This window comes from Ictidomys tridecemlineatus, chromosome 2 (assembly GCF_052094955.1).
Source record: "Ictidomys tridecemlineatus isolate mIctTri1 chromosome 2, mIctTri1.hap1, whole genome shotgun sequence".
Lineage (NCBI taxonomy): Eukaryota > Metazoa > Chordata > Mammalia > Rodentia > Sciuridae > Ictidomys > Ictidomys tridecemlineatus.
In genome coordinates, this window is record NC_135478.1 from 111,751,499 (window position 1) to 111,779,053 (window position 27,555).

General features: G+C 40.0%; 1 pseudogene; it reads left to right on the forward strand.

Moving 5' to 3' along the window:
- The first annotated feature begins 3,332 nt into the window (after positions 1-3,332).
- LOC101956332 (sodium/glucose cotransporter 1-like) overlaps positions 3,333-27,555 on the forward strand; it is a 54,509-nt pseudogene continuing 30,286 nt past the window's right edge.

Consider the following 27,555-nt stretch of genomic DNA (forward strand, 5'->3'; position numbering starts at 1 on the left):
AATATATAACTTTGTTTTTAGTTCTTAGGCTCTGCCAGTGAGTCTAGGATAGAAACTTTGGAATTGTAGTGCTTCATTGTCAAAGGTTTAAAGAATTGTGTTATGATTATAAAATTACAGAAACTCATCATGAAAAAAATTGGAAAAGTATAAAGAATTAAAACAATGTATTTGTTATTTTCTTTTCCAAAGGTAGCCATTGTTAAATTAGATATTTCTGTCAATTTATGTACAAATGTGCACACATGCATATATTTTAAAATTTCAGGGATCATATCGTGTATAGTTTACATGGCAATGAACATACTAATGAAATCTGTCTAAATAAATCTTTGCATGTCAGATAATTTGCTTAAGATAGAGTCCCCCAAATAATATAAGTCCTCATATAGTATAAGAAGATGAATTATACCAGAAATATAAGGAAGAGAAAATTTACTTACCAATACCAAGTATTATAATTGAAAATATTTTGTCTGTTTGATAGAAAATAACCCATAATATCAGATCTCCCCCACCCCACTTGTAGTATTGTTCTTACTACTGCTAAACAGGTTGCCAGATTGACATCTCATAGAGACATTTCTCTAGTATGCCCTGCTGTCTTATGAGCCCCGTGTAAGCCTGGCTGGCCAAGTTTATTGCCTCTCCTTCAAGATAAAGTGTACCTTGGCATATTCCTGTGAAAAGTCCCAATTTCATGTAGCCAGTAGGAAAAAATGCAACTGCAAGGCATTTGGTTGCAATACTTCCTGTTGTTTTCCCAAAAGGAACATTCAAACATTTGATATCAGTGAAACCATGAATAAGGGGGCACTGCTGTACCAGCATAGGGTGTGCAATGCACCAGGAGAGTGGAATAGACAGCATGTGGGACAAGAGATCAGAACAGGAAGAGATAAGCTCTGGATGGTATCAGTGGTGAGACGGGACTATGCCTCATTTTGATGACTGACACAGTGTTTTGGAAGGCAGAGCTCAACAGAGAGGGAGTTTCAGGAATGGAAAACATATTAACACAGGAGTCAGGAAAGCACAGAGCATGTCTAGGAGACTGAGTTGGTGTGATTTTGCCAGAAGGTAGAGGATGTGACAGGACATTGCAGGGCTGCTGGGTTTGGAGAAAGTAAGATTGTCCTGATTGTGAAGCGGCTTCAGTGCCTATTATTCCTCTTGTGATTCCCACATCATATCAGAGGGCAGATGAGTTTTCTAGTAGCCCATTTTTGTTGTTTCTGGTGGTTGTGATCACCATCTGGAAACTTCTAATGATCCTATTTCTTGAGCTAAATTGTTTATGGAAGTATTTCCCCACAAAGTCTTTGACTTTTCCATTTGGATATCTCAATAACTTTACTGTGACATAGGATATCCTGGGAGTCTTAATTTGAGTCTGTCAACTCTGGGATTTTAGAGGTGAGATGGCCAAAGTTTTGTTCAGTCCTCATGCCATATCTTGACACATGGTTTGAGTAATAGTATCTCCCACTCGGAAGGATAAATGCTTTGGTAACAGATCTTTAAAATTCTGGAGGTAAAGCAGAAGACTTTGGAGACAGCCTCTTTCACCCCAAACTTTTTGTCTTCCAGATCTTAGCATTGTAATTGTATAGCTAGGGCCTGCACTTCTGCTTCCCAAGAGAGGGCAAAACAACATTAAGGAGAGAATGATGACTTCTAATACAGATTAGAGAAGACTCCTTAAGCCTAAAAGTGCATATGAATCACGTGGAGTGGAGTGCTTATAACTCTCATTCACTAAGTCTCTGGGAGGCAACTGAGGGTTTGCATTTCTCACAAGCTCCAAAGACAAGCTGATGACCCTGGTTTGCAGAGCACTGTGAATAGTACAAGTTCTGGGAACACATCTCTACAACTGAGTCAAGCATTGAAGGAGTTATTAAATAGAGTAATGTCTGTCTTTGGTTCAAAAGATAGATGCAATCCCACTAGTTGGATGGCTTCCTGTGAGCCTTATCTAAAGGGAAAAATAATTAAATCACAAAAGAAAATGTCCAGGCAAATCATTTCTCCCCACAAGTGTTGGGAGAAAAAAAATGGTCTTGTTAAATTTTCCGAATAATCTACAGGCTGATCCTCCAATAGTGCTAGAAATTAGAGGAACTGGCTCAATCTTCAGTACTGCCAAGAATCATGAAACTTTAAAAAAGAAGTTGGTGCTGGAGGATGTTAAAGCCAGATGGAAAGGCAAGAAGGGCATCCTGTCTCATTCTGGACAGCTCATGTCTAGATTAATCTACTTGGTTTTGAGACCCACTTGGGGAGAAAGATGGAGCTAAGGGAAGCAGAGAAGAACAGAGTGATGAGATTCAAGTCCATGGCCAAGGAGAAGCAGACATACAATAAGAGGAAGTTTGGATTGGGGAATAAGAGCAGAGTGTATTACCTCTGTCTTTAGATATAGTAAGAACTTGTGGAAGAGAGATTTGTTCCGTATCACTAGGGTGAAAGTAGGACATTGGTAGGTTTCAGCTCAAGGTAAAGAGGGTCTTAATTTAAAAAAAATTAAATGTTCCACCATAGATTCAGCTGTCTGGAAAAGTGGGGAGTTCTTGTTAGATGTGTGTATGCACCTAACCATCTCTTAGAAGGTGTTACAAAAGGGCCTCAAGCTGATATGCGTGGATCCATCAAATTCTGCAAGATTCTCTAATTTCACTCTCTCTTTCTTTCTCTTTCTTTCTTTCTTTCTTTCTTTCTTTCTTTCTTTCTTTCTTTCTTTCCTTCCTTCCTTCCTTCCTTCCTTCCTTCCTTCCTTCCTTCCTTCCTTCCTTCTTTCTTTCTTTCTTTCTTTCTTTCTTTCTTTTTGTGGTGCTGGGGATTGAACCCAGGGCCTTGTGCATGTGAAGCAAGCACTCTAGCAACTGAGCTATTCCCTAGCCTAAAATTCTCTAATTTCTCTATCTTCTCTTTTGCCAACCTTGTTGGACAGGAAATGTAGGCAGTCAAATGTGATCACAAATTTTCTAAAGGGAAAAGGAAACACATGGTCTTTTGCCTTTTGTGGTATGACATTATGTTATTTTCCCAATTACCATTCAATCAAACCTGCTTCGTTTGGTCTGACACAGATTCTCAAGCATAGTGGCAGTAAAACTGTATAAATGTTTATAACAGCCTTTCTCACCCCATCAGTGGATGAAGAGGGCTTCTTAGTCACAAGCAAGGTCAAGATGGAGAAATTTTAGATAAAGTCTATAATCTCAAATTCAGAAGGGATGGGGGAGGAAATTACAGAGAAGAAAATGAATCATGTCACTGGGTTGCTCCTGACTTCTCTCCTGACTTTATCTTTATGTTTCTAGGTTGGAGCCTCTCTCTTCGCCAATAACATTGGAAGTTACCGTTTTATGGGGCTGGCTGGGACTGGAGCAGCTTCAGGGATCACCACTGGGGCTTTTGAATGGAATGTAAGTAGCATCAGTGTTACTGTGTTGTAGAAGTGGAAAAGAACCTGTACTGTTTGAGTTACTATTATGAAATACCAAATGTAAGCTAAGTTTATGAAGATGGGGTTTATTCAGCTCATGGTTTTGAAAGTCAAAAGTCCAAGCAGCATGTTACAGGTCCTTGTAAGGGACCCACTTGACTGTGGCATCTCCTGGTGGAAGACAATAGCAGCATTGTGTGAGAGGTAATATCACCCAAAATAAGAAGTCAGAGAGATGGGTGGGGCCAGAGTCAGGCATTTATAACACTTTCTATAACTACCAAGGGGTCACTCCAGAACTACCTTAATCTATTCCATGAGCAGCACCCACAGTGACCTAAGAACTTTATACTATGCTCCACCTCATATTATGTTCCACCACCTCCACCATGCTGAGGACTAAGCCTCTAATACATGAACCTTTAGGGGAGATGCTAAACAATAACCAAACTATAGCAGAACCTTAGCACTTAGCCAGGTCAGTCTGTGTCCAGAGCAGATTGAGATAGAACCCAACTGCTCAGAGCCATCCTGGGATGCAGATGGAGGAGCATGGTTTTAGGAGCCCAGGCGTTCTGCTTTCCTTCCACCAGAGTAGCATGAGAGATACACTGAAGGATAGTAAGAATATTTTTTCTCTTTCCCTTTGGTGTTAAAAAGATGAGGTCCCAGACCTTTCTAACCATGTTACAAGTTTGGAAATGCTTATCCCCAATTATTATTATTCTCTTTTTTATTAATTTATTTATCTATTCTAATTTGTTATACATGATGTCAGAATGCATATATATATATATATATATATATATAAAACACATATAGAGCACAATTTTCAAGTCACTGATTGTACACAAAGTATTTTCACACCATTCATGTCTTCATACATGTACTTAGAGTAATGATGTCAACTCATTGCACCATATATTATTATTATTCTCTAGATGGTATTTTATCCCCGTGTAATATAGGGAAGAGTCAAAGGAGATCTCAGTCCTTTGGCTGGAGCCCAGGGCTGTGATGATAGCAATAGCTTCCTGGGCTCCCTCTGCTGTTGCGCAGTTTCTGTTTCTTTGGGCCAATTGGGAAACTAAGGCATCCTACAGTCTCTAATGGCCACCTAAGTGTTGCTCTTCAATCCAAAAAAGAAAGGGATGGGGGAGTTTTTTGCAGCAGCTGAAGGGTCCTTCAGGTAAGTAGAGATGGGTTAAGTTTCCTCCTGATTTGAAGCCACCTCTTGTTTTGGTTTCAGGCCCTGTTTTTGTGGTTGTGCTGGACTGGGTGTTTGTTCCCATTTACATCAAGGCTGGGGAAAGTACCCACTCTGTTATTCCATTTCCTGGTGACAAATATATATGTGACTTTGATTCTTCTGGGGGACAGAGGAGACTCAGTGGAATAAATGGCAAAGATAACCTGTGTTTGCTTTTAGTTCTAGATTGTAAAATATTTCCTGGCTTTCTGTTGTGGCACTGAACAGCACCCCTGGCTCTTTTCTGTTAAGACTCATGACTCTTCCCTCTGAGAAGGTTTCCTAAGAAATACCACACTAATTGAACTCGTCTGAAACATCCTGCTCCCTCACTCTGGGTGTGTCCCTGTACTACCTGGCCATGCATTTGCTCTTGATGTACAACTATGTCAAGTTTCTGACTCTAGAAAGGAAACAGATTGAGAAAAAGAACTGAGTTTTCTCTTTATTCATGTATATCAGTAGTTCTTATTTGCTGAGCATGCAGCAACTATCAAATGCATGCTTGGTATCCTGATTGAGTCTCTCTGACATTTTACATAGGGTATCTTTAGTATCACCTGTTCAGTGAGATATACTGAGCACCTCCTTTGTGTAAATGTGGGGAAAATAGGGACGGTACTACATCTTCTGGAGACTCACAGATTGATGGTAACACATGTTTTGTCCCAGAGGACAACGATCTTAGGGCAGAGGTGTGATTAGAATTTGCAGGAAGGAACTGAGAGAACATTTGAGCAGACTTATAGCTATAATCCTTGGCACTGCCTATGTGAAGAGCATGTTGTAGATCACATCCAGCCTAGTTTACTAGTTTAGTACACTGGCAAGATGCCATCAATGTTATGATGTCTTGTTTTTCAGTAGGTGCTCCATATAGGAATATATCTGCCTATGACTTGTTTTCAGTAGATGCTCTATAGAGGAATATAGCTCTCTATATATAGATATATCTATATACATTTCCCCTCCTCTCCAGGACAAGGATCTGCTTCCTTAGTTGAGTCCAGTTATGTATTCATTCAAAAACAGGTGTTTATTTGGCACTTTCTATGTTCTGGGATAATGCCTAGCTACTCCTATAGTGGTAGGTCAGGTGAGATTGAAATGAGCAAATGGCTGAATGTCTATGGTCATCTGGCCACTCTGAAGACTTCCCAGGCCAACAAGGACAATGAATCCTTGACCATACTATTATGACTCTAACACCAAGATGGCTCTCATTTTTTCTGTGTTCTCTGGGCTCTCTGGTCACTCTAGCTGGTGATGACCTCTCTTGCATTCCTTGCAGGTAGTGACAATGCCAGAGTACCTGCGGAAGAGGTTTGGAGGCAAGCGGATCTAGATTTACCTTTCCGTTCTGTCCCTGCTGCTCTACATATTTTCCAAGATCTCGGTGAGTACACTGCACTGTGGACTGGTCCCTGGCTGCCTCAGAAGCTGCCCACTGTCATTCACCAAGAGGCAGCTCTATGTGTCTCTATGAACTTGGTTCCATAAGCTTTCTTGCTGCTCAGGGCAAAATCCTGTTTCATGCATCAAAGAGCCAGTGAAGTTTAGTGGAACTCCTTGTTCCCCACTGTGGCACAGGTTGGAAACAAAGCAGGTTTACAAAGTTTCAGTGGAAGCTGTTCTTATTAGAAGACAAAGATGGAGTTAAAGAATTAAAATGCCATATGATTCAGCAATTCCACTTCTGGGTATACATTCAAAGGAAATGAAATAAATATGTCAAAAAAAAATACCTGCACTCCCACACTAATTGCAGCATGATTCACAATAGTCAAGACATGGAATCAACCTAAGTGCCCATCAACAAATGAATGGGTACAGTAAATGTGGTATATGTACACACAATAAAGTACTATTTAGTTCTATTTTAATTTTTTTATTTATATATGACAGCAGAATGCATTCTATTTAGCTCTTTAAATAATGAAAAAAACTTTTTATTGTGACAATATGATGAACCTGGAGGATATTATGTTAAGTGAAATAAGCTGAACACAGAAAAATAAAACCACCTAATCTGAAAAATAATGTTACCAGAGGCTGATGGGGAGGGGTAATCTTGGTCTAAGGATGGAAAAGTTCAGGTAACTGGAGAAATAAGTTCAAGAGATCTACTGTACAACATGGTGACCACAGTCAATGATAACATGTTGTATATACTTGAGAATTGCTAAGAAAGCTGACTTTAACTGTTCTCACATAAACACATATTGGGAGGTAATACATATGTGAACTGACTCTATTGAACCATTAAGTAATGTACACCCATTTCAAAACATCATGGTTTACAGGATAAACATGTTAAATATTTATTACTCAATTTAAAAAAAGGGGGAAGTTAAGGACATCTAATGACTGGTCTCAACCTGAGGCAACCATAAAAATTTGTGTCCTATCAGGTTAAAATCTGACTCCATGTGATATTTCTGAGGCTGTTCAACATAGACAGTCAATACCAATTTTGAAAGGGAACAGTGACATTCTTTGTTAATTGATAGTTCTATTTTCTGTGCTATAACTGAATACCACAGACTTGGTCAATTATAAAAATAGAAGTTTACTTGTCTTCTCATGTATCTGGAGACTGGAAAGCCTAATATCAAAAGGCCTTCATTTGATGAAGACTTTAACAGAACAAGACAGAGTAAGTGTATGTTAGCTCATATCTCCCTTCCCTGGTCACAGGGGCTGGCCCTGATGACCTTATCTTATCCCAATTTCCTCCCAAAGGCTCCACCTCCAAATAATATCAAATACTATCACATGGTTTTGAGGACTAAGTTTTACATGAGTTTTGAAGAAGAGATATGCAATCCTTTGCAAAAGGGGAATGAAAAAACCTGGAGATGTAAAGTACTTCTCAGAATCCTGTATCAGGAATAAAAACCAGCTCTGTGTACCTTAGTTCACTGTCCTTTTAACTGCATGAGGCTCCTAGTATTCACTTGGAATCAGTTCCCTGGACCTTTCATTGCTAAACCTCTGGGGGACTTTTATTCTCTCTAAATCCAACCACTGGGATGCTCCCAGTAGTGGCCCTTTAAGCTACCCTCCCTGCCAGCCTAGAACTGCAGGCTCCAGTTTGAGATTTCTCAGGGATTGGCTGGCCACTGGGCACATTTGAAAGCTGGGAAGATCTTTTGACGGGCCTACCGGAACAAGCCTCCTCTTCCTTCCTCACTTCACTTTTCCTTTCTTGGAAGTGTTCAAGTCCATTCATCATGAAGGTAAAACAAAACCAAGCAAAAATCCAAAAATAAAACAAAGCATGGAGCTGGGGATGTGGCTCAAGCGGTAGCGCGCTCACCTGGCATGCGTGCGGCCCGGGTTCGATCCTCAGCACCATATACCAACAAAGATGTTGTGTCCGCCGAGAACTAAAAAATAAATATTAAAAATTCTCTCTCTCTCTCTCTCTCTCTCTCTCTCTCTCTCTCTCTCTCTCTCTCCCTCTCTCCTCTCTCACTCTCTCTTTAAAAAAAAAAAAACAAAGCAACTCTTCCCAACCAACCTCAGAAACCTCTGAATTCTAAGATACTGACAGTCCAAAAAAGATAGGAAAACTTGCTTACACGTTTTGCTTGGCATTTTTCTATCTCCAAAGTAATTACCTGATAAAGATTAAAATAATAGTGGAAGGAAGGAAGAAAGAAGAGAAAAAACAAAAAGAAGGAAGTAAGGGTGGGTCAGTGGGTGAATAATAAAGAATAAGAGAATGAAAATAGGACCAGTAGGACCTTGGTGACAAACCATCTAGCAGTATAATCAGAGGAAACTGGACTCCTGGTCCATTCATTGCTCACTCACAGGTGATCTGGGAGCAACTGGCATAAACTCTTTAAATGTCCCTTCTTCATGAGGAAACTGGAAATAATAATTGCCTTGTCGACCTCACTGAGAGGTGGGTAGTGAGGATTCAGTGAATTCATTTGAAAGCATAAAATTACTGAAATGTAAGAGACGATGGTAAACACAACTGATTGAGAGAGACTTCAGCAGGGCAGAGAGAGAATTGGCATTTTCTGATATCACCTAGGAGTGGCTCTAGCTTTCCCCTTTCCAGCAGATACAACGTACTTATTGCTCTATCAAAAAAGCATGTGATTTGCTATAGCAAGTTTTTCTCCTTTTTTCTTTTTTAAATTCTACCTTATCCAACGCCAAAGGAGAGATTAAACCAGTTTTAGAATTTTGTAAAAGATCTGCCCTGGCTAATATCTGAGATGGGTTGAAATTGAAGTGAGCTTTTACTGTAGATAAGCAGGAGGGTGGGAAGTTCACTCTAAAAGTAGCAGGAAGCTGGTGACGGAACTGTCCCTTAGATTTCAGTTTGTGAGGTGGTACCTGTCTCTTGAGCACATAGAGAAGGGTAATGGGTTTCCCCTTTTCTTTTTTTATTGTTGGTTGTTCAAAACATTACATAGTTCTTGACAAATCATATTTCACAGTTTGATTCAAGTGGGTTATGAACTCTAATTTTTACCCTGTATACAGATTGCTGAATCACATCAGTTACACTTCTATTGATTTACACATTGCCATTCTAGTGTCTGTTGTATTCTGCTGCCTTTCCTATCCTCTACTATCCCGCCTCCCTTCCCTTCCCCTCCCCTCTTCTCTCTCTACCCCCTCTACTGTAAATAATTTCTTCCACTTGTATTATTCTTCCCTTACCCCTCACTTCCTCTTGTATGTAATTTTGTATAACCCTGAGGATCACCTTCCATTTCCATGCAATTTCCCTTCTCTCTCCCTTTCCCTCCCACCTCTCATCCCTGTTTAATGTTAATCTTCTTATGCTCTTCGTCCCTACTCTGTCCTTAGTTACTCCCCTTATATCAAAGAAGACATTTGGCATTTGTTTTTTAGGGATTGGCTAGCTTCGCTTAGCATAATCTGCTCTAATGCCATCCATTTCCCTCCAAATTCTATGATTTTGTCATTTTTTAATGCAGAGTAATACTCCATTGTGTATAAATGCCACATTTTTTTATCCATTCATCTATTGAAGGGCATCTAGGTTGGTTCCACAGTCTAGCTATTGTGAATTGTGCTGCTATGAACATCGATGCAGCAGTGTCCCTGTAGCATGCCGCGATGAAAATCTCTCCACTAGACTCTGGAGCACCTCAGTTTCGCTGGAAATTCCCAACAAGACAGCCTTCAGCTGTTTTAACTCGTCATACTCCCGCACAGTGACGCGGCACACGGGGGTGATGCACTCCCTTCGCCGCCATCTTCCTCCTCCCTCTGGGTTTCCCCTTTTCAGAGGCAAACATTCTCCAAGTCCACAGTTCAAGCTGGTGAAAGTCGGTTGACTGCAGTTGCCAGGGAAAGGGCACTCTTTGCCCTTGGAGCTGTAGAGGTAGTCATATAAATAAATGGCCAACCTCTCTTCCTGCCTTCCCTGTCACCCCACCTATTTTTCAGGTTACTGATTAAACCTCCTTGGATTGAGAGTCCCCAGGTAGGTGAGGGGCATCTTCTTCCTGCTCAGATCTTGATGAGGAATGTTTCCTAGCATCAGCTTTTTCTAAATTTTGCTTTTGAATCATATATGGCATTGTCTGCTGCCTCTCTGTATGATTTCTTGTACTCCCTACTAGAGGCCCTAATAAACATCATACTTGTTCCATCCATTGCCCAAACATGATCGCTTGACAAATGTTTAAGTAGGATGATAGTTCCACTCAGTGCCAGTATTTTCAGTGTCAGGGGCTTTACTTCCATTATCTCTTGTTCTCATAAGTGAATGGCACGCGTAAAAGTTTCTGTTTTTACTTTTCACTTTATGGAAGAGAAAATGAAGGCTCAGTGAAGTTAGGTAATTTTCCCCAGCTAGCATAAGGCAAAGGCAGGATTGAAATCTGGGTCCCTCTAGTGTCAAAGTCTGTGGTTTCACACTTTTGTCTTATGCTTAGGTAAGATGAAGGTATAGAATGATGAAATGGGATAAATCAGCTAGTAGTATGTTCTAAGCTCTCATTTTATATATGGTCAAATGAGGTTTAGGGAGGGAAAGAGACTTTGGGGGGTTAAAGAGGAGCAGAACCAGGATGAGAAGCAGGTTTCCTGACACTAATATAAATATTTTGACCTTATGTGTCTTCTTTCTTTCATTCCTCCAGTACAGAGAGCATTAAAACTTAAGACTGCATGAAAAATTAAGGGAAGCAGTTAAATGAATCTCATAATATAAACGAGTTGGTGAGAGAAGGATCCGAAAGGACTGTGAAGAACATCAATTGTACGCTGGGTGTCTGGATGTCCTGAAGGAGGGAGGTGTGTGGAGAGAGACAAGGCTTTGGCTGTACATTTGGCTGGCTTCAGGTTTACCATGGGGTGTAGAACTTGAAATTTTATAAAGAAATACATACACAGAATTCAGACATGAAAACAAAAGAAATACATTGATGTCAATTGTATCTGCTAGGAGCCCAGTACACAGGAGTGCAGGGATCATGGATAAAAGAAAAGAACTATTAGTTAAAAAGTGACTAGGTAAGTATAGTGTGTATGACAAACATAGATTAACCAATCTGTGTGTGTATGTGTGTGTGTGTGTGTGTGTGCACGCGCACATGTGGTTTATGATAGATAAGAAGAGAGGAGAGAAGGCCTTGTGAAATCGATGTACAGACAGGGAATAACCAGAGACTTGTGAGGAATGTTTTAAGAAGACAGAAATCTGGCATGCATGTAATTTGAGGTAGACAGCAAAGCATATTACAGGTGTGTGGGTAATGGTGGCGAGGAGCCTTTGCTATGGCTGCCATCTTGAGGTTATATTCTTTCCAGCTCAGAGACCCTGAACTGATTCTCTCTCTATGAATTCCTCCATTTTATTGGTTCCTTTGAGCACCTGCCTTATCAAGCTCTGAGAAGCATTTTGTTCTGTAAGGTTTCCTGGCATGGTGCATCTTATTCAAATGTGTGCAATCACTTGAGATAAAGCATCAGATTTTATGAATTACACGTGATAACTGAATGTCCTTGTTTGTATTTCCCGTGGCTATTATCACAGATCATGACTGCAATAAACTTTAACAGTGACTCTGCTGTCCATTTGGGATCCTTGGGTAAAAAACTTTGGCTTTTGCTTAAGATTTGAATGCTTATTACCTGGGCTATTCACTTTCACAAATGGAAAGAGAAATTTGAATAATAATGCTTCTGTATCTGAAACCTCATTGCCAGGTAGGATTTATTGGGTGCTCAGATACATCTTAGAACCAGAATGGACAGCAAACACACATATCAAATCACAGCATCCCAAAAACCTCTGCACTGAAGCCAAACAACCTACAAGACTCACCAAAATCAGAGACTCGGTTCTCTTAAAGATTTTCTAGCTGGGGTCTGAATTTTTATTGTTTCCTAAGAGTCCCATGGAAACTGATCAACTAAACTTTCAAAGCCCTTGGGAGAAACCAACCTACTATTTGCTTGGGTAAATAACATTTTCTTGTTGTCTATGATGCTTTCAGATTTTACCTGTAGAGTTGGAATGATGGTATGGCTTGCAAAGCTGAAAATGTTTCTTACCTGACTTTATGGAAAAAAATTGCCAATCCTTGAACCTAGAGGACCATACTTTTCTATTTCACTTTGAGTTGATTTTGTTTTAGCAACATCAGGGAAATTTCCATCTCTCTCCCTTTTTTCTTTGCTTGCTTCTTTCCTTTCCTTCTTCCTTTCATTTTTCCTCCTTCCCTTCCTTCTTTCTCTTTTTCTCTATCCCTCTTTTTCTTAAGGCATTTAACAGTAGTTTAGGAAAGGAGCAATTTGGGATGATTACTGTAAAACAGAGGATTATAGAAAACTCCTTTTATATCAAAGCTATATATTATTCAGATAAGCATGATCACTTGAGATAAAGCCTCAGTTTTATGAATTACACGATAAGTGAATGGTGTGTGTGTGTGTGCGCGCGCGCGCACGCGCACAGATGGTTTATGATAGATAAGAAGAGAGGAGAGAAGGCCTTGTGAGATCCATGTACAGACAGGGAATAACCAGAGACTTGTGAGGAATGTTTTAAGAAGACAGAAATCTGGCATGCATGTAATTTGAGGTAGACAGCAAAGTTTTTCCTGGTGCTATTATCACCATTATTCTCAGGGCTATTATACCACTATCTTGGTGTATTTCCTATACAGTCCCCTGCTTTTCTAAATAAAAATAATTCAATGAAATATTTAAAACATACAGAAAAGAACAAAGAATAAAGGGAGCATTACCACTGGGCTACATCTTCCTCCCCTGCTCTTAGCTCTTCTTTTTATTTTGAGACAAAGTCTTGTTAAATTGATGAAACTGGCTTTGAATTTGCAATTCTCTGAGTCACTGAGATTACAAGTGTGTGCCAACACAACTAACACAATTTAACATTTTTAAAAAGAAACAAAACATAATGTATCTGCACCCTTTTCTCTGTACTTCCTCTTGATCCTAGTTCCCTCCTTCCTAAAAGGTAAATGCTAACTTTAACTTCATATGTATTCTTACCATCTTTATTTCTTATTTTTTTTAGTTGTAGATGGACACAATATTTTATTTATTTATGTGGTGCTGAGGATTGAACCCAGTGCCCCATGCCTGGGAGGCAAGCCCTCTACTACTGAGCCACAACCCCAGCCTCCCATCTTTATTTTTATATTTTTGCTATACCCCCCCACACACATTTATCCTTAAAGAACATTTTAAAAATTCTGCTCTACTTTTGAAACTTCAAGGCATTTAAGAAAATCTTAGGGTGAAGAAACATCGATAATCCTCTAACTAATACAAACATTTTCATTTCCATATTTCAATCTTTTATATATTTTGTGTATTCTTTTATTATAAAATTTCAATCAGAATGTGCACACTGGCTGGGATTTAGTCAGAAACAGAGCACTTTTTAGCTAGTGCAAGGCCCAGGTTTTGATCCCCAGCAAACACCTCATACACATACACACACAAAAAGTACCCGCACCATTTTGTTTCATTTTCCCCTGCTCTTAGCAAAAATTTTACACATTTTTCGATTTTTAACTTCAGCATCATTACTTTTAGGGGATGGAGAACATAACTGTTGATATCTAAGTTTTAGCAAACTATTTAAAAATAACTAGTAGACAAAAAACTCTCAACAGTGTTTGCCTTTGGGAAGAGTGATGATTTTTCAGCATTTAACATTTTACTTTTCAATATATAACTTTCTATGCTGTTTGTTTTAAAACCACACACATTATTTTATTCAAAATTTTGTTTTAAAGTCAATTTAAAAAATTGGTTAAAATGACTTAGCAGAAAATGTTACAGAAAAGTGATTCTTTACTTTTCAATGTTGTTTTAAGGATCAAAATAACAGGTGCATCTGAAAGCCTTTAGTAAACTATAAAATTCCCTATAATTGAAGGGAGAAAGAAAAAAAAAAGCCAGGGGCTGGGGTTGTGGTTCAGTGGCACAGCACTTGCCTAGCATGTGCAAGGCACTGGTTTTGATCCTCTGCACCACATAAAAATAAATAAATAAAATAAAGGTATTTTAAAACAACAACAACAATCCAGCAGTGAAGAAGGAAAAATTGGTTCATTGAGAGAGACCCAAAGACTAATGCCAGAAACCCCAGGCTAAAGTGAATTCACTCAGATACAGTCACTTTCATAAACTCAGCTATCATATCCCCAGTCATTTCTGCTGGCATTTGGGGTTTCAAGGGCAGAATTTATCTTGGAGGTAGGAATGACTCATGGGAGGAAGAATTTATTTGCCAGGGAGATTTGCTTAGAATTCTTTATCTGTACTAGACGGAAATAGAATGTCATAAAACAAGATTTATATGAGATCAACATCTCAAGTCTTTATAAACTTCATTTATAGAATTATCTTGGGGTTGTGTAATACTTATCTGTGCCTGTTGACAGTAAAGCAAATATTAATGAGAGAATCACAGTCTACCATGACATGTTATCATAAAACACTAAAAATTACCTTTCCTTGGAAAATAAGCCAATTGTGGGCATTTCTAAGGAAATAGTAGCAGCCTTGAACTCTTTTTATAACTCATTTGTGTTTGTTAGTTATTCCACCAAATCAAAAGTGTATGAATTTGACAGCATCCTGTTGTAATCATGAATGGGGCCCTTTTAATTTGTATAACTTTGTGTAACTGTTTGGAGGCATGGGATGACATTATGAGTATTCACACAATTTCAAGTGGCTTCATGTGCAGTCAGGAAAAAATGGTCATTTGCATTTAGCAAGCATAGAGTACAGCAGGGGTTCTTTCCTCCTCTTGGGCTGCTGCAGAGGGCAGGATGAATCCATCCAGGACCTGGCTGGGGAATGCTTTTCTTGGCTGCAGGCTTTTCCCATTTCTAGCCCCTGAGACAAGCACCTGGAGTCAGGACTTCCTGCTTTAAAGATGAAGACACTGAGAAGTGGAAAAGCAAAATGTTTTGCCTAAGGTTACTCAGTGGTGATATCTAAAACTCAGGTCCTCTGACCACCAGCTTCCAGTGAAGGGGTCTCTTTCTAAATCACACTCTCTCTTCCAACCTCCTAGCTCTGCCTATCCTCCTTCACCAAGAATGATGATGGCATTAGATCTCTGGAATGAGAATCTTCAGGGAAGATCTGGGAGGACTGGAGCTAAGTCATGGGGCCCTCAGAAGCCCATCTTAGGTGTTGGGGTTAATTCATTCTCCAGGGCTCAAACATTAACAAGTAAGCATGAAATTGACATTAGACCAAATAATAGAGCCAAATAAGAGAGACAGTAGTGAAGAGATTCCATTAAGAGGGTGTCTTAGGATGTTTTATGTTACTATAACAGGATACCTGAGATTGCATAATTTATAAAGATCAATTTCTTATAGTTTTGGAAACTGGGAAGTCCAAGGGCACAGCACTGGCATCTGGTGAGGGCTTCCTTACTGTGCCTAACTTGTGGATCATATGGTGATAAGGAGCTTAAAAACTGGGGTCTGTCTTCTTCTTATAAAGTCCATTATGAAGCTCCTGACCTTGCTGTGTTATCTAAGCCTAATTACCTCCCAAATGCCCCATCTTTTTTTTTTTTTTTTTGTAGTTGTAGATGGACAGAAGGCCTTAATTTTATTTGTTTATTTTTATGTGGTGCTGAGGATCAAACCCAGTGCCTCACGCATGCCAGACAAGTGCTCTGCCACTGAGCTACAGCCCCAGCCCTCAAACACCCCATCTTTAAATATCATCAACATAAGGATTTGGGGATTAAGTTTTCAACACGGGAACATTTGGACATTCAAATCTAGCAGAGGAACAGGAGGGTGTTGTGGGGCATCTTGGCCACCAGGGGGAACTGAGGAGCTGCAGTAGAGGGGGAGAGATATGAGATGAGACTAAGAGAATTGAGTCCAACTCTATTGACCTGTTCTCCAGGACTCTGGCTGGGCCATTTTGCATGCCCTGAAATGATTTGTGCAATAAAACATCTCACTCATCTTCATCTATGGAAAAACAACTTTATTCTTTATGTAAATATTTGAAAAGATTCATCACGATCATTCCTTAATATTAATCTTTCCTGGTAGTGCAGTGTTTTGGAGATGCATGAAAATTAATTTTGGTTGACCCTCACACCCTCTGCTGTTTTATATTATCCAGCCAGGTAGAAGGCTAATTATGAGAGGGCTGAGAGACACAAGGAGAAAGAAGTCATGGAAGAACCGCACCAAGAATATACTGAGTTCAGGAGCAAAAAGGGAACAATTTCCCTTAAAGTGTGAGTGAAGATGAACTCCTTCTGTGTAGGGAAAATAAAAAAGGAGACACAGAGACAAGATGCAGAGGCAGAATGGCAGAATGCCCTTTTCCAAACTGCCAGCCTTATTTATATCAATAGGTTACATTAGATCATTGGCATCAATAGTACATTATTGTTCATTGTGTCATTAGGCAGGATACAGAGATAGCTACATTATGCAGCTTATTTCTCAAGTTACATACTATAATTGCAATGTGAATGTTAGGAGCTTTGTGTAGCTCTCAAGAAAGTCCATTGTTTAAAGTTACTGTTATGTCGACAGGTTCATGCACAGCAGAGCTTGGTGAAACAAGAAAGTTCCTTTATTCCCAGGAGCTGAGTGCCTGAGATCAAAGTTGAGGCTGATAGGAGTCTAGCACAGAGCCTCCACACGCAGGGCATTGCCACAGCAGCTAGGCATTGCACATGAATTAGTTACCTTACTAGTCCCTGGGGGAAAATGCAGAATATTCCAAATGTGGGAAACAGGGTTCCTATTACCTCCCAGAAGTTTTAGAGAAATGCTGTCCTGTACATTTCCTCAGCCAAAATCCTTACACTTCTGTGTCAGAAACATAAAATTATAATCTTTCTAAAGTTCTCTTCATTCTTCGGTTGGGGTTGGGATTTCCACTCATGGATTCTTTGGCACTAAAACTTGTGTTTGGGACTAGAGCTGACAGACTTGTGTACATTGAGGTGTAAATTATGGATAATAGCTAAGAGCAGCAGTCTACAGGTGGATTAAGAGGAACATCAAGGTGTTAATAGTTACTCCTTGGCAAAAAAAAGTTTCAAAGTTAAATAAGTTGATGAAGTTTGTGTTCTGTGCTCATGTTCACCTTCATAGAGGATGGTTTATACTAAAGATTCAAAGAAGTTGTGTGGCAAAGTAATTGCCTTAACCTTTTTAATTTAGCATTTTCCAGACATTTTTAACCATGGAATCCTTTTTCTGTAATACAAATTATCATCCTGAATAAAGCTAGTTTGGAAACATGGGAATACAGTATGCACTCTGTGGCTAACTGGCTTATGTCACTTCTAACCTGCCTCTCCTCTTCTTCTAGGCATCCATCTTTGCTGGAGCCATACTCATCAATCTGGCTTTGGGCCTGGATATATACCTGGCCATCTTTCTCTTATTAGCAATTACTGGGCTTTAAACAATCACAGGTGAGTCTGTTCAAGTGAACCGGCATCTCAAGTTCAGCTCAGTATTAGGCATTTCTTGAAGAAGAGTGATACACCCAGGAAACAGTTTGAGAATGGGCATTTTCTGGGTATCTACTAGTAGTTACCTGTGGTGAGCCGCCTCTGCCTCTTATGCAGATTATGGTCGCCATTACAAGATGGCGCTGGCTCCACTGTGGTTTGTGACAAACAACTCCTTATTTGGGAGAGTTGGCGCTTGGCTTTTCAGCACCCTATGAGAAAGTTCCACGTGGCAGCTTCACATTGGGGCTTGAGATGCTATATTAAGGCTGGGAGGGGCATCCGAGGGATCAGTAGAAGAAATATCAAGGGCCTGAATAAACTGCTGAAAGAAGATTCCCGAGTTGCGTCTTCCTTGCGGGCAAGGGGTCACGACAGTTACCTGAGTGGTCTCAGAAATCTCCAGTAGAGGCTGGGATAGGGCAACTTCTTACAGGACCTCAGGGAGAGTTTGGCCCTGCAGATTGTAGAAACAATGTGACTAAATTGGGAACATCAAAGGAGTTTCAGGTGCAAGAATGTGCGAGCTGAGAATGGAGGTAGGAATGGTAGGCCATGAGGTGGAGGCAAGGTAAGCAAGAGGATGCACTTGGCTGAAGGAGAGTGGCCACTGAGGAGTAATGGGGGTGAGTGCGGGCCATAGGTTTGATAATTAAAAGGCCTTGGATTTGATATTCTGGGGACTGAGAGCTACTGCAGGAGGGAGAAAGGGTTGCAGAGGTGATACTTTGCCTAGTTTGGGAAGGTCAGGAGCAGCAATGAAACTTACAGCTGAATTGGGGCTCCATATCTTCGAGGACTAAAGTTACTCAGATAGTCTGAGAAACAGTGAATGGACATAGAAGTGGCCCTCCGAAATGTGGCAATTTGGTAATGTTCCTAGGAATCTCCTTATCAGCAATTTGTTCTTCTTTGCCTTCACTTGGAAGCTGCTTTCTCTTACTATAGAGCAGCCATCTCCTTTGAGCCATCCCTTGGCTTAACATAGTCAAATCAGGTTCTTTAGAAACATTCTCCTTTCCCTAAGGCCTTGAGAACATTTCTGTGAAAAGCAGAGGTTGAGAACACACTTTTAAATAGCAGAATACTGTAAAGTTTGGGAGGGGGGAGGAAAGGCAGGTTGGTGACTGGGGATGGGGTTGCTTCTCAGATTGTGTGTAAGAAGTAGAGGTCATGATGGGTGATGGGAAGAGGAAGCAGGTAGATAGGCTGTCTTCCACCTGAGGTCAGCTATGTTGTCTTCTTGCCTGCTTAGGGGGCCTGGCAGCTGTGATCTACACGGACACCTTACAGACAGCAATTATGCTGGTGGGGTCTTTTATCCTGACTGGGTTTGGAAAGCGGGGAAAGGGCAGGCTGAGGAGGGGGTGGGGGAAGATATACAGAGCCAGGCAAAGAAAGTTTGGGGCAGTCAGTGTCCTTTGAAGGGCAGTGGTCCAGCCCACATTGGCCATCACCCAGGAGGACTCAGGTTGGGTCTCCTGTTCTCCCTTGGTAGCCTCAGTCAGTTGACCCCACTGTGGGCCTCTTGTCTGCAGAGAAATCGAGGGGGGGGAAAAAGATGAAAAGATGAGACTTAATACCCATTAAGTTAAATATATCCAAGTTTTGTGTTTTCAGTTTTAGCTTATATGTTCCTTACATTTTGAAGTTAAATGTCCACTTTCATGAGTTGTTGACAGTATGTGACAATTTTCCTCTCAATTCCCTTCTTTGAAAAAAAAAACTAAATTGGCCACTTAATGTTGGGCCCCTCTCATTTCTTGAGGTATTACTTGCCTAGAAAACCCTAAAGACAACAGTGGAAACCTGTGTCTATTGACACTTGTTCAGAGAGGACGTAAAATGCACTTCATTTTTAGGTGCACAAGAACTTCTATGTGTCCTGCAAAGACTCTTATGTTCTCTCTAGTGTTCAGTTTTCCATGAACACTTTCATTTGGTATAAAAGCTCCCAAGTAGACCCTGTGGGTCAGCAAGGTGAGGGCTGGAATGACTTGTAAAGAACCCATAGCTGAAAGGTGGCAGGGTTCCAGATTCCTCATTTTCTTGGTTATTGAATCACACTGCTGAGACCAGAGGTGGTAGGTCTCTGTCCAGGTTCCTACTGGTCACTGAGAGTCTATAAGCCTGTGATCTGAGTTCCAAGGACCATGGCAAACAACAGGGAGTGAGGGAAGAAGTATTTGCATGTGATCCAATACTATGAACTTCCTTTAAATTACTGAAATACCTTTCATTTTGTAAAGAAGTTTGTGATTTAGAACACTCTCACAGTTTTTGCTTTGGATCCTCACAGTTTTTGCTTTGGATCCTCATAGTAGCCCCCAAGGGGTTGAGAAAGCTGACACACAGAATGGGAAAATAACTTGCCCAAGACCACACAGTAAGGGCTCTCTCTGGTGGTGGTGTCCTCTCAAATTCTCAGGCTCCAGAGATGAAATCTCTGAAGAGTTGGAAATTTCAGACTGTTTTTGTACCAATGTTTTCCAGCTTTCAATGAAGTGGGAGGGTATGAAGCCTTCATGGAAAAGTATATGAAAGCCATTCCAACCTTAATTTCTGATGGAAACACCACCATCAAGGAAGAATGCTATACTCCAAGAGAAGACTCCTTCCACATCTTCCGAGATCCCCTGAAGGGAGACCTCCCATGGCCTGGGCTCATCTTTGGGCTGGCCATCCTCACCTTGTGGTACTGGTGCACAGATCAGGTACTCAAGCTGGATATGCAGATGTACAGATTTTTCCCAGGGCACTGAAGAGATTTTTGTCTATCAGTGGCTTGTGGGGCTGGGAAACATAGGGGAGGCCTCATGGTCTTGAATGGCTGAGCCCTTATTATATGGGAGTCTCAGGCCAAGGACCCAGGATGGGGCAGCTGGGATAACTGTAAGGTGTCATGGGAATTCTGGGCTGCACCCCTTTCTCACTGGGCTTTCCATGGCAGGTGATTGTGCAGCGCTGCCTCTCAGTCAAGAACATGTCTCACGTGAAGGCCGGCTGTACCCTCTGTGGGTACATGAAGCTGCTGCCCATGTTCCTCATGGTGATGCCAGGGATGATCAGCCGCATTCTCTACACAGGTAATACCTTCTGGGAGACTTACAGACCATACTCATTTCTCTACCTCTGGATCACTTCTAAAGTCCCTAACTTCCTGCTCCCTGTAGTCTGCCCTCTTCTGGCCATGATTACCAAGCATCATTTTCCCCTCTAATCAACAATGAGCAACTTGAGGGCAAAGACGTTTGGGGTTGTGTTCCCTGATTTCTTATGCTGGCAATTGTTTTCTCATTTTATTTTTCAGATCTTTTAAAGTCACAATATGCATCCAACTTGCCTCTTCCATTTAATAACATGTGCTCAATTATAGCCCCCACAGTCACCCCAGGCTTGTCTCATGAAAAAAAAATACAGTCGGTCTTTTATATTCATGACTTGCATGCCTATGCATTCAACTAACTATGATTTGAAAATATTCAGAAAAATATTTTATCTCTATTGAACATGTGTAGGCATTTTTGCCTTGCTATTATTCAACATACTACCATAAATGTTTACACAGCATTGATATCATATTAGGTATTATAAGTAATGTAGAGGTTATTTAAAGTATTCAGGAAGATATGCATGTGTTATGCAAATTCTATACTATGCTATATAAGGTACTTGAGCACCTGCAGGGTTTTGTATCCACTGGGTGTCAAGTAGTGTTCTGGAACCAGTTCCCTCCGTGGACACTGTGGGAAGGCTGTATAACTAACTGAATAGTTTATATTCTAATGAATGTTATACATACTTGTTTACAAAATAGTGCTATGGTTGAATATAGGGCAGCACTAAATGAGATATTCATATAGCAAGTATTGAACAAATGTTTCTTGATCTGAATCCTATACACATTCTTGAATTCTTTCTAAGCTCTAGATTTTGTTCCTTCCCCTCCAAGGCTATTTACTTTTTATCCGTAACCCAGATTTCCCATATTTTGGAAGTGGTATTCAACAATCCGGTCATTGGGGAAATTTCTTCAGTTATTTAGACATTTGACTCTACATCTAAGAGCTGTTTCAAATAAACCTAAAAATTAGGAACCACAAACCACTGTGCTTTTTCAGGAGAAAACAAGGTAATTATCACTACTGTTAGCTGAAGTGCTTTCTCCCCATCTCACCCTAAGCATAGTGTCTGGCAGACTCACAGGCCATACTCATTTCTCTACCCCTGGACCACTTCTAAAGTTCTTAACTTCCCGATCCCTCTTTTTTTCCCCCATCTTCCTCTACTTAAGAACCATCCTTCCTCCCTAGTCAGAGGTTGCGAGTATATCAGGGCAAGAAGTATAGGAGCTTGGGATGGAGATGCTCACTGCAATCTACACTTATTGTGGATCCATTTCAAGGCCCTGGGCAGAAATGTTATATTTGACACCTTGTTTTAAGAAGGTGAATTTTAGAAGTATTCCCCCAATGTGTGTTTGCTGACATGATTCTTTGTCTCTCCCCAGAAAAAATTGCCTGTGTCCTTTCAGAATGTAAAAAATATTGTGGCACCCCAGTTGGCTGCACCAACATCGCTTCCCCAACCGTGGTGGTGGAGCTCATGCCTGATGGTGAGTCTTTCTTGAGAGGCTGATTGGGTTTAGGCTCCCTTTAAATTCTGGGTGCCTTCTGAGCCTAAGCGGTTTCTGAATCTAGTGGGTCAGTAGGGGAAGTTTCATTGTAAGTGTTTTCAGATTTTGCACATGTCTATAAGACATATGACTTGGTAAGGCTCTATGAGTCCTGGGACTTGTCCATCAGTCAGGCTTGGAAAAGAGATGATCTGAAAATTTATTAGGTAAACTGTGGCTCTTCCATAATAATCTAGAAAATCTTTCTAAAATCTTCAACACAGGCAATACAAACTAGTACAATCATTGTGGAAAACACTATGGAGGTTCTTGAAAAAAAAAATAGAACTACCATATGACCTAACAATCCCACTACTGGGTATATATATCTGAAGGAAATGAAATTGGTATGTGGAAGAAATAGAAGCACTCCCATGTTCATTGCAACATGGCTCACAACAGACAAAGTACGAAATCAATTCATGAGCTCAACACTTTAATGGATAAAGAAAAAGTGGTATATATGCACAAAGAAATACTGTTTTGCCTTAAAAGAGAAGAAAATTCTGTCATTTATGACAACTTGGATGAACTTGGAAATCATTATTTTAAGTGAAATAAGCCAGACTCAGAAAGATGAATACTGCAACATCTCATTTAAATACAGAACCTAAAAAGTTAAAATTATAGCAGCAGATAGAATGGTGGTTACCAGGGAGTGAGATAAAGGTTGGCATGGATTGGAGAAATCTTGTTAACAGGATACAAAATTTCAGTTGGGAGGAATAAGTTCAAGAGGTCTATTGTACAGTGTGGTGACTATAGTCATTAACAATATGTGCTTGAAAATTGCTAAGAGTAGATTATCACAAAAAAAGGTAAGTATGTGAGGTCATTGATATGATAATTAGCTAGATTTAGCCATTTCACAATCTATACATATTTCAAAAATCATGGTATACATGATAAATATAAATAATTTTTCTATCCATTAAAAATAAAGCTCTCCAACAAATTAAAATGAAGGCTTAAACTAAGCCTCTGGAGTATAAGAGAATTTTACCTGGGGAATGAATTTACTTTTAAATCATTTCAAGGAATATGTTAGGAGGAAAAAGTCCAGAATTTTAGTGCTAGAAGGAAAGAGTTTGAAATCATAGATAATTTATAGATGGATAGATTTCAGTGTGATTTCTTATCATATAGGATATGTTATCTCAAACTTCTAGAATTACAGGTGAGCCCCACCCTGCTGGGCATGGTGGTACATGCCAGTAATTCCAGCAAATCTGGAGGGAAGGCAGGAGGGTCACAAGTTCAAGGCCAGCCCAAGCAACTTAATGAGACCCTGTATCAATATTAAAATAATTAAAAAGAGCTGTTGATACTGGCAGGGCAGTTGTGGCTCAGCAGTAGAGTGCTGGCCTAGCATTTGTGAGGCACTGGGTTGGATCCTCAGTACCACATTAAAAAAAAGATATTGTATTGTGTCCACCTATAACTAAAAAATAAATATTTTTTTAAAAGAGCTATTGATAAGTATTTAGGCATCCCTGAGAGTTTAATCCCCAGTACCAAAAAAAGAAAAAGAAAAAAAGAATATGTTATCCTAGAAGACTGAATCCTGAATTTATAATAGCTAGAGTTTGGGGATTGACCTGTGAGATTGTAGTTCATGTTTCACGTTGGAGAAAAAAAAATTCTCTTAATTATGGCTCAAGGGCTGAAAATCTGGTTAGGTTAGGAATGTTAGCACAAAATGACCAAGCTGGGTGCAAACTTCATGGATCAGCACAGCCTTTATTCAGTGATGAAATCTTGCATCTGGTAGACCCACTTTCCTAATAGAAAATGAGTCAATGACCAAGGGGGAGTCTGTGCTTATATACGCTACACTGAAAGATGACTTAATTATTGACAAAGCATGTCAGTTTGGGCACTCAGGAAACAGGTTTGGGAGAATTTGAAGTTTGTGTTTACTGGGCAATAATTTTACTTGGGGAAGAATGGAGGGCTTGGATCACTGTTCAATGCTTATCTCTTTCCCTTCAGGGTCCCATGTACTCTCACTGGGAAAGGATTTATTTGGGGGAAGGATCAATGCTTTGGCTTCCTTCCAGAGATGTCATTCTAGGCCTGATGGATATCTCCTTCCCTGGGATTGTCTTGTCACTGGATGATATTTGCTTCCTTTCCAGGAAGTGTCCTATCTCTAGAAAAGTGTATACTGGGAAAGGATCAATTTTATCAGTGCATTGTCTTCTTTTTCACTCCCCCTGCCCAGTCCACACTATTTTGGAGTTTGTCATTTTCCATATCTTACAGAGAGGGTCTTAGGAAATAAAGAACTTATAAATATTAATATCTTAATATAGAATAAACTTAAAAATTTTATTATTGAAAAGAAACTTAGAGGCTACTTGGTTAATCTCTTTTTACAGTTGGGAAAACTGAGGCCTCCAGCAAGAAAATAACCTTTTCAAGGCACACAACAACTCTGTCTTCCATCTGGCTTGCTTAAGTCTGCTCAAGGCTGGAATTGAGGAATTTGGGAGGGTCCTTTTTCTTTTAAACCACAGGATTCCTGCATGACCTTGGGCAAACTATTTGCATTCAAATGACATAAATAAGAAAGTAATAGTTAAATACACCAGGGAGCCAGGCTGCTTATTAAGGTTGTGAGGAGCAAGAGTGGCAATGGCTCTTCCAGAGTTTTACACTGGTCTCTGTGGGGGCGATTTTGCTATTTCTTTAGATTGACAGAGCTACCCCTGCCCACTCTTCCTGTTTCTCATTTTCCATATTCTTAGGTAGCTTCTTTATGTTTCATCTCACCAGTAAATTGTTTTCCCGTCAGTCCACATCAAATGCTATCACTGTGTCTCCTAAATATCTCTTATCTTCCTCTCTCTCTAAAATTTTGGTCTGATATAAACATTACTTTTTGTCCACACTGCTATATAATTATGTTCAATGAATATTTGTTGAGTGAATAAATGAGAGTTTGAAATGAGTGTGGAAGAGAGGACAGAGTTCTGTCCTAGTTAAGCAATTAACTGATGAAATAACCCTGAGTCAATCACTGAAGACCCTACCTAATAACTCCTTGAAATGGAGTTATTAACTGAAAAATGAGACAGTCAGACTAAGTGGTCTTTCTAACTCCTATAGCTCCAGTATAGTCTATGATCTACATTATATAAACTCAGGAGGAAATATGTTTTTTAATCCTTCTAAAAAAAAAGAGATTGGAAGGGGCAGACTTTATAATCCATATTGCAAGGCTATCTATATGAAACCATAAAATTGTTTATAGATACCAAATAAGGAATAAGAGAATCATGATCCTAAAAGATCTCAAGAGGCATTATTGTTACCCACAACTCAGTTCTTGTCCCTGATAACAATTCAATAAAGTAGACAAGGTTTTGGGAAAAAAAGGAAAAAAGAAGATTTAATACTTTGCAAGCAAAAAAAAAAAAAAAAAAAAAGAAACACAGAACTCCTGTCCCAGAGGCTGTGGTTCTGCCCATCAGGAAGAATGGAGAGTTCTGAAAGAGGTGATTTAAAGGCTACATTACAGGTGTGCCCTGATGGGGATCAGAATTCATTTCTTAGATCTAGTATCATCTCTGAAGTGTGAATTACTTCATTCCTGTGATGTGTACTCACAGAAGACAACTAGGCTTAGTATAGGGAAGAAGGGTAATCCTGTTTCCCCCAAGATTAGAGAAGTGGAGAGATTAGGGAAGGGCAGGGGAGACGAGAAAAAAACTTGTCCATTTAAAAATAAGTCACAACTGCAGAGGAGCAAGGGCTATATTTAAAGCATGAGTTAGACAACTGTTACATTGTGTTTATTAGCTTTGTGTCTGTGGCCAAACACCTGAGAAAATCAACCTGAGGGAGGAAAGATTTGTTTTGGCTCATGGTTTCAGAGGTTTCAGTCACTAGAGGTTTCATTCCATTGATTCTAGGCCTTGGTGAGGCAGAACTTCCTGGTGGGGAAGGTGTGGCAGAGGAAAGTTACCTCATACAGCCAGAAGGAGAGAAAAGCGTGAACTACTTCATTCCTGTGGTGAGTGTGTACTCACAGACAGACAACTAGTAAGCCAACAGAGAACTTAAGTACATAAGAGCCTGAGATAAGATCGACCGTAAGGGCTTTGCCTCAAGGACCCACTCTCTTTAATGAGGACCCACCTCCTATAGTTTCTAACACTTCCCAGTAGTGCTACCAAATTATGCATCCACCAATGGATGAATCCACTGATGAGGTTTGAGCCTTTATGATCCGATCACTTCCCAAAAGCCCCACATATGAACAAAGCTGTATTAGAGACTGAGCCTTCAACACATGAGCCGTTCGGGGACATTTCAGATCCAAATCATAACAGGCATGAATGTTGATGCAAATAAGTAAACCAAAGTTAATTTAAATATGAGTCAAGTTCTATATAGTTGGGTTCCTAAATTATGTAGGAATACTGAAGATATTTAGCTTAGAGAATACAGAACTCAAGGGGACACAAGTTATCTTTAAATATATGAAAGAGGTAGTGGAGGTGAAAGGTAAGGTCTCTCTCACTGAGTTGCATAAGGACTGAAGCTGTAGAGAGGCATATTTCATCATGGTCAGAACAGTACAAGAGGGAGAAGACTTCCTGTGGTGTAGCACATTTCCTCTTACTGAAGTTTTGGGACCAGGAAGCATTGTGGAAGGGACCCAAGTAGCAGGTAGATGATAAACCTAGGTAATCCCTAAGGTCACTTTGCTTCTGAGCCCGTAAATCTGTGCTGTGATGGTGGGCCCTCAGCTCTCCCTGGCCTTCTGGCCTCAGCAGGTGCAATTGTGTGCCCACAGAGGTATAGAAAGAATGACAGAGATTATAGCCAATCGTGCTTGCTGTGATTGGGAAAACTTTTAAAACAACACCTCTTATTCTGACATGAGTGGATGTCATAGTATCCCTATTTAACACCTCAAGAAATGAGGCCTACAGTTTGTATAACTTGCTTAAGGTCAGAGTTGGAAATAGAGCTTTGTCTTCTTTCAATAAAGACTTCATTGAGCTGTAACTAACATACCATACAATTTGCCCATTAAAGGTGTCCAACAGAGTGGTTTTTAGTTTGTTCATCCCAATCAAATTTAGAAAATTTTCATCACCCAATAAAGAAATCCTGTACCTGTTAAAGGAATTAGTAGTTTATTCTTATTTCAACCCAACCTCCCAGTT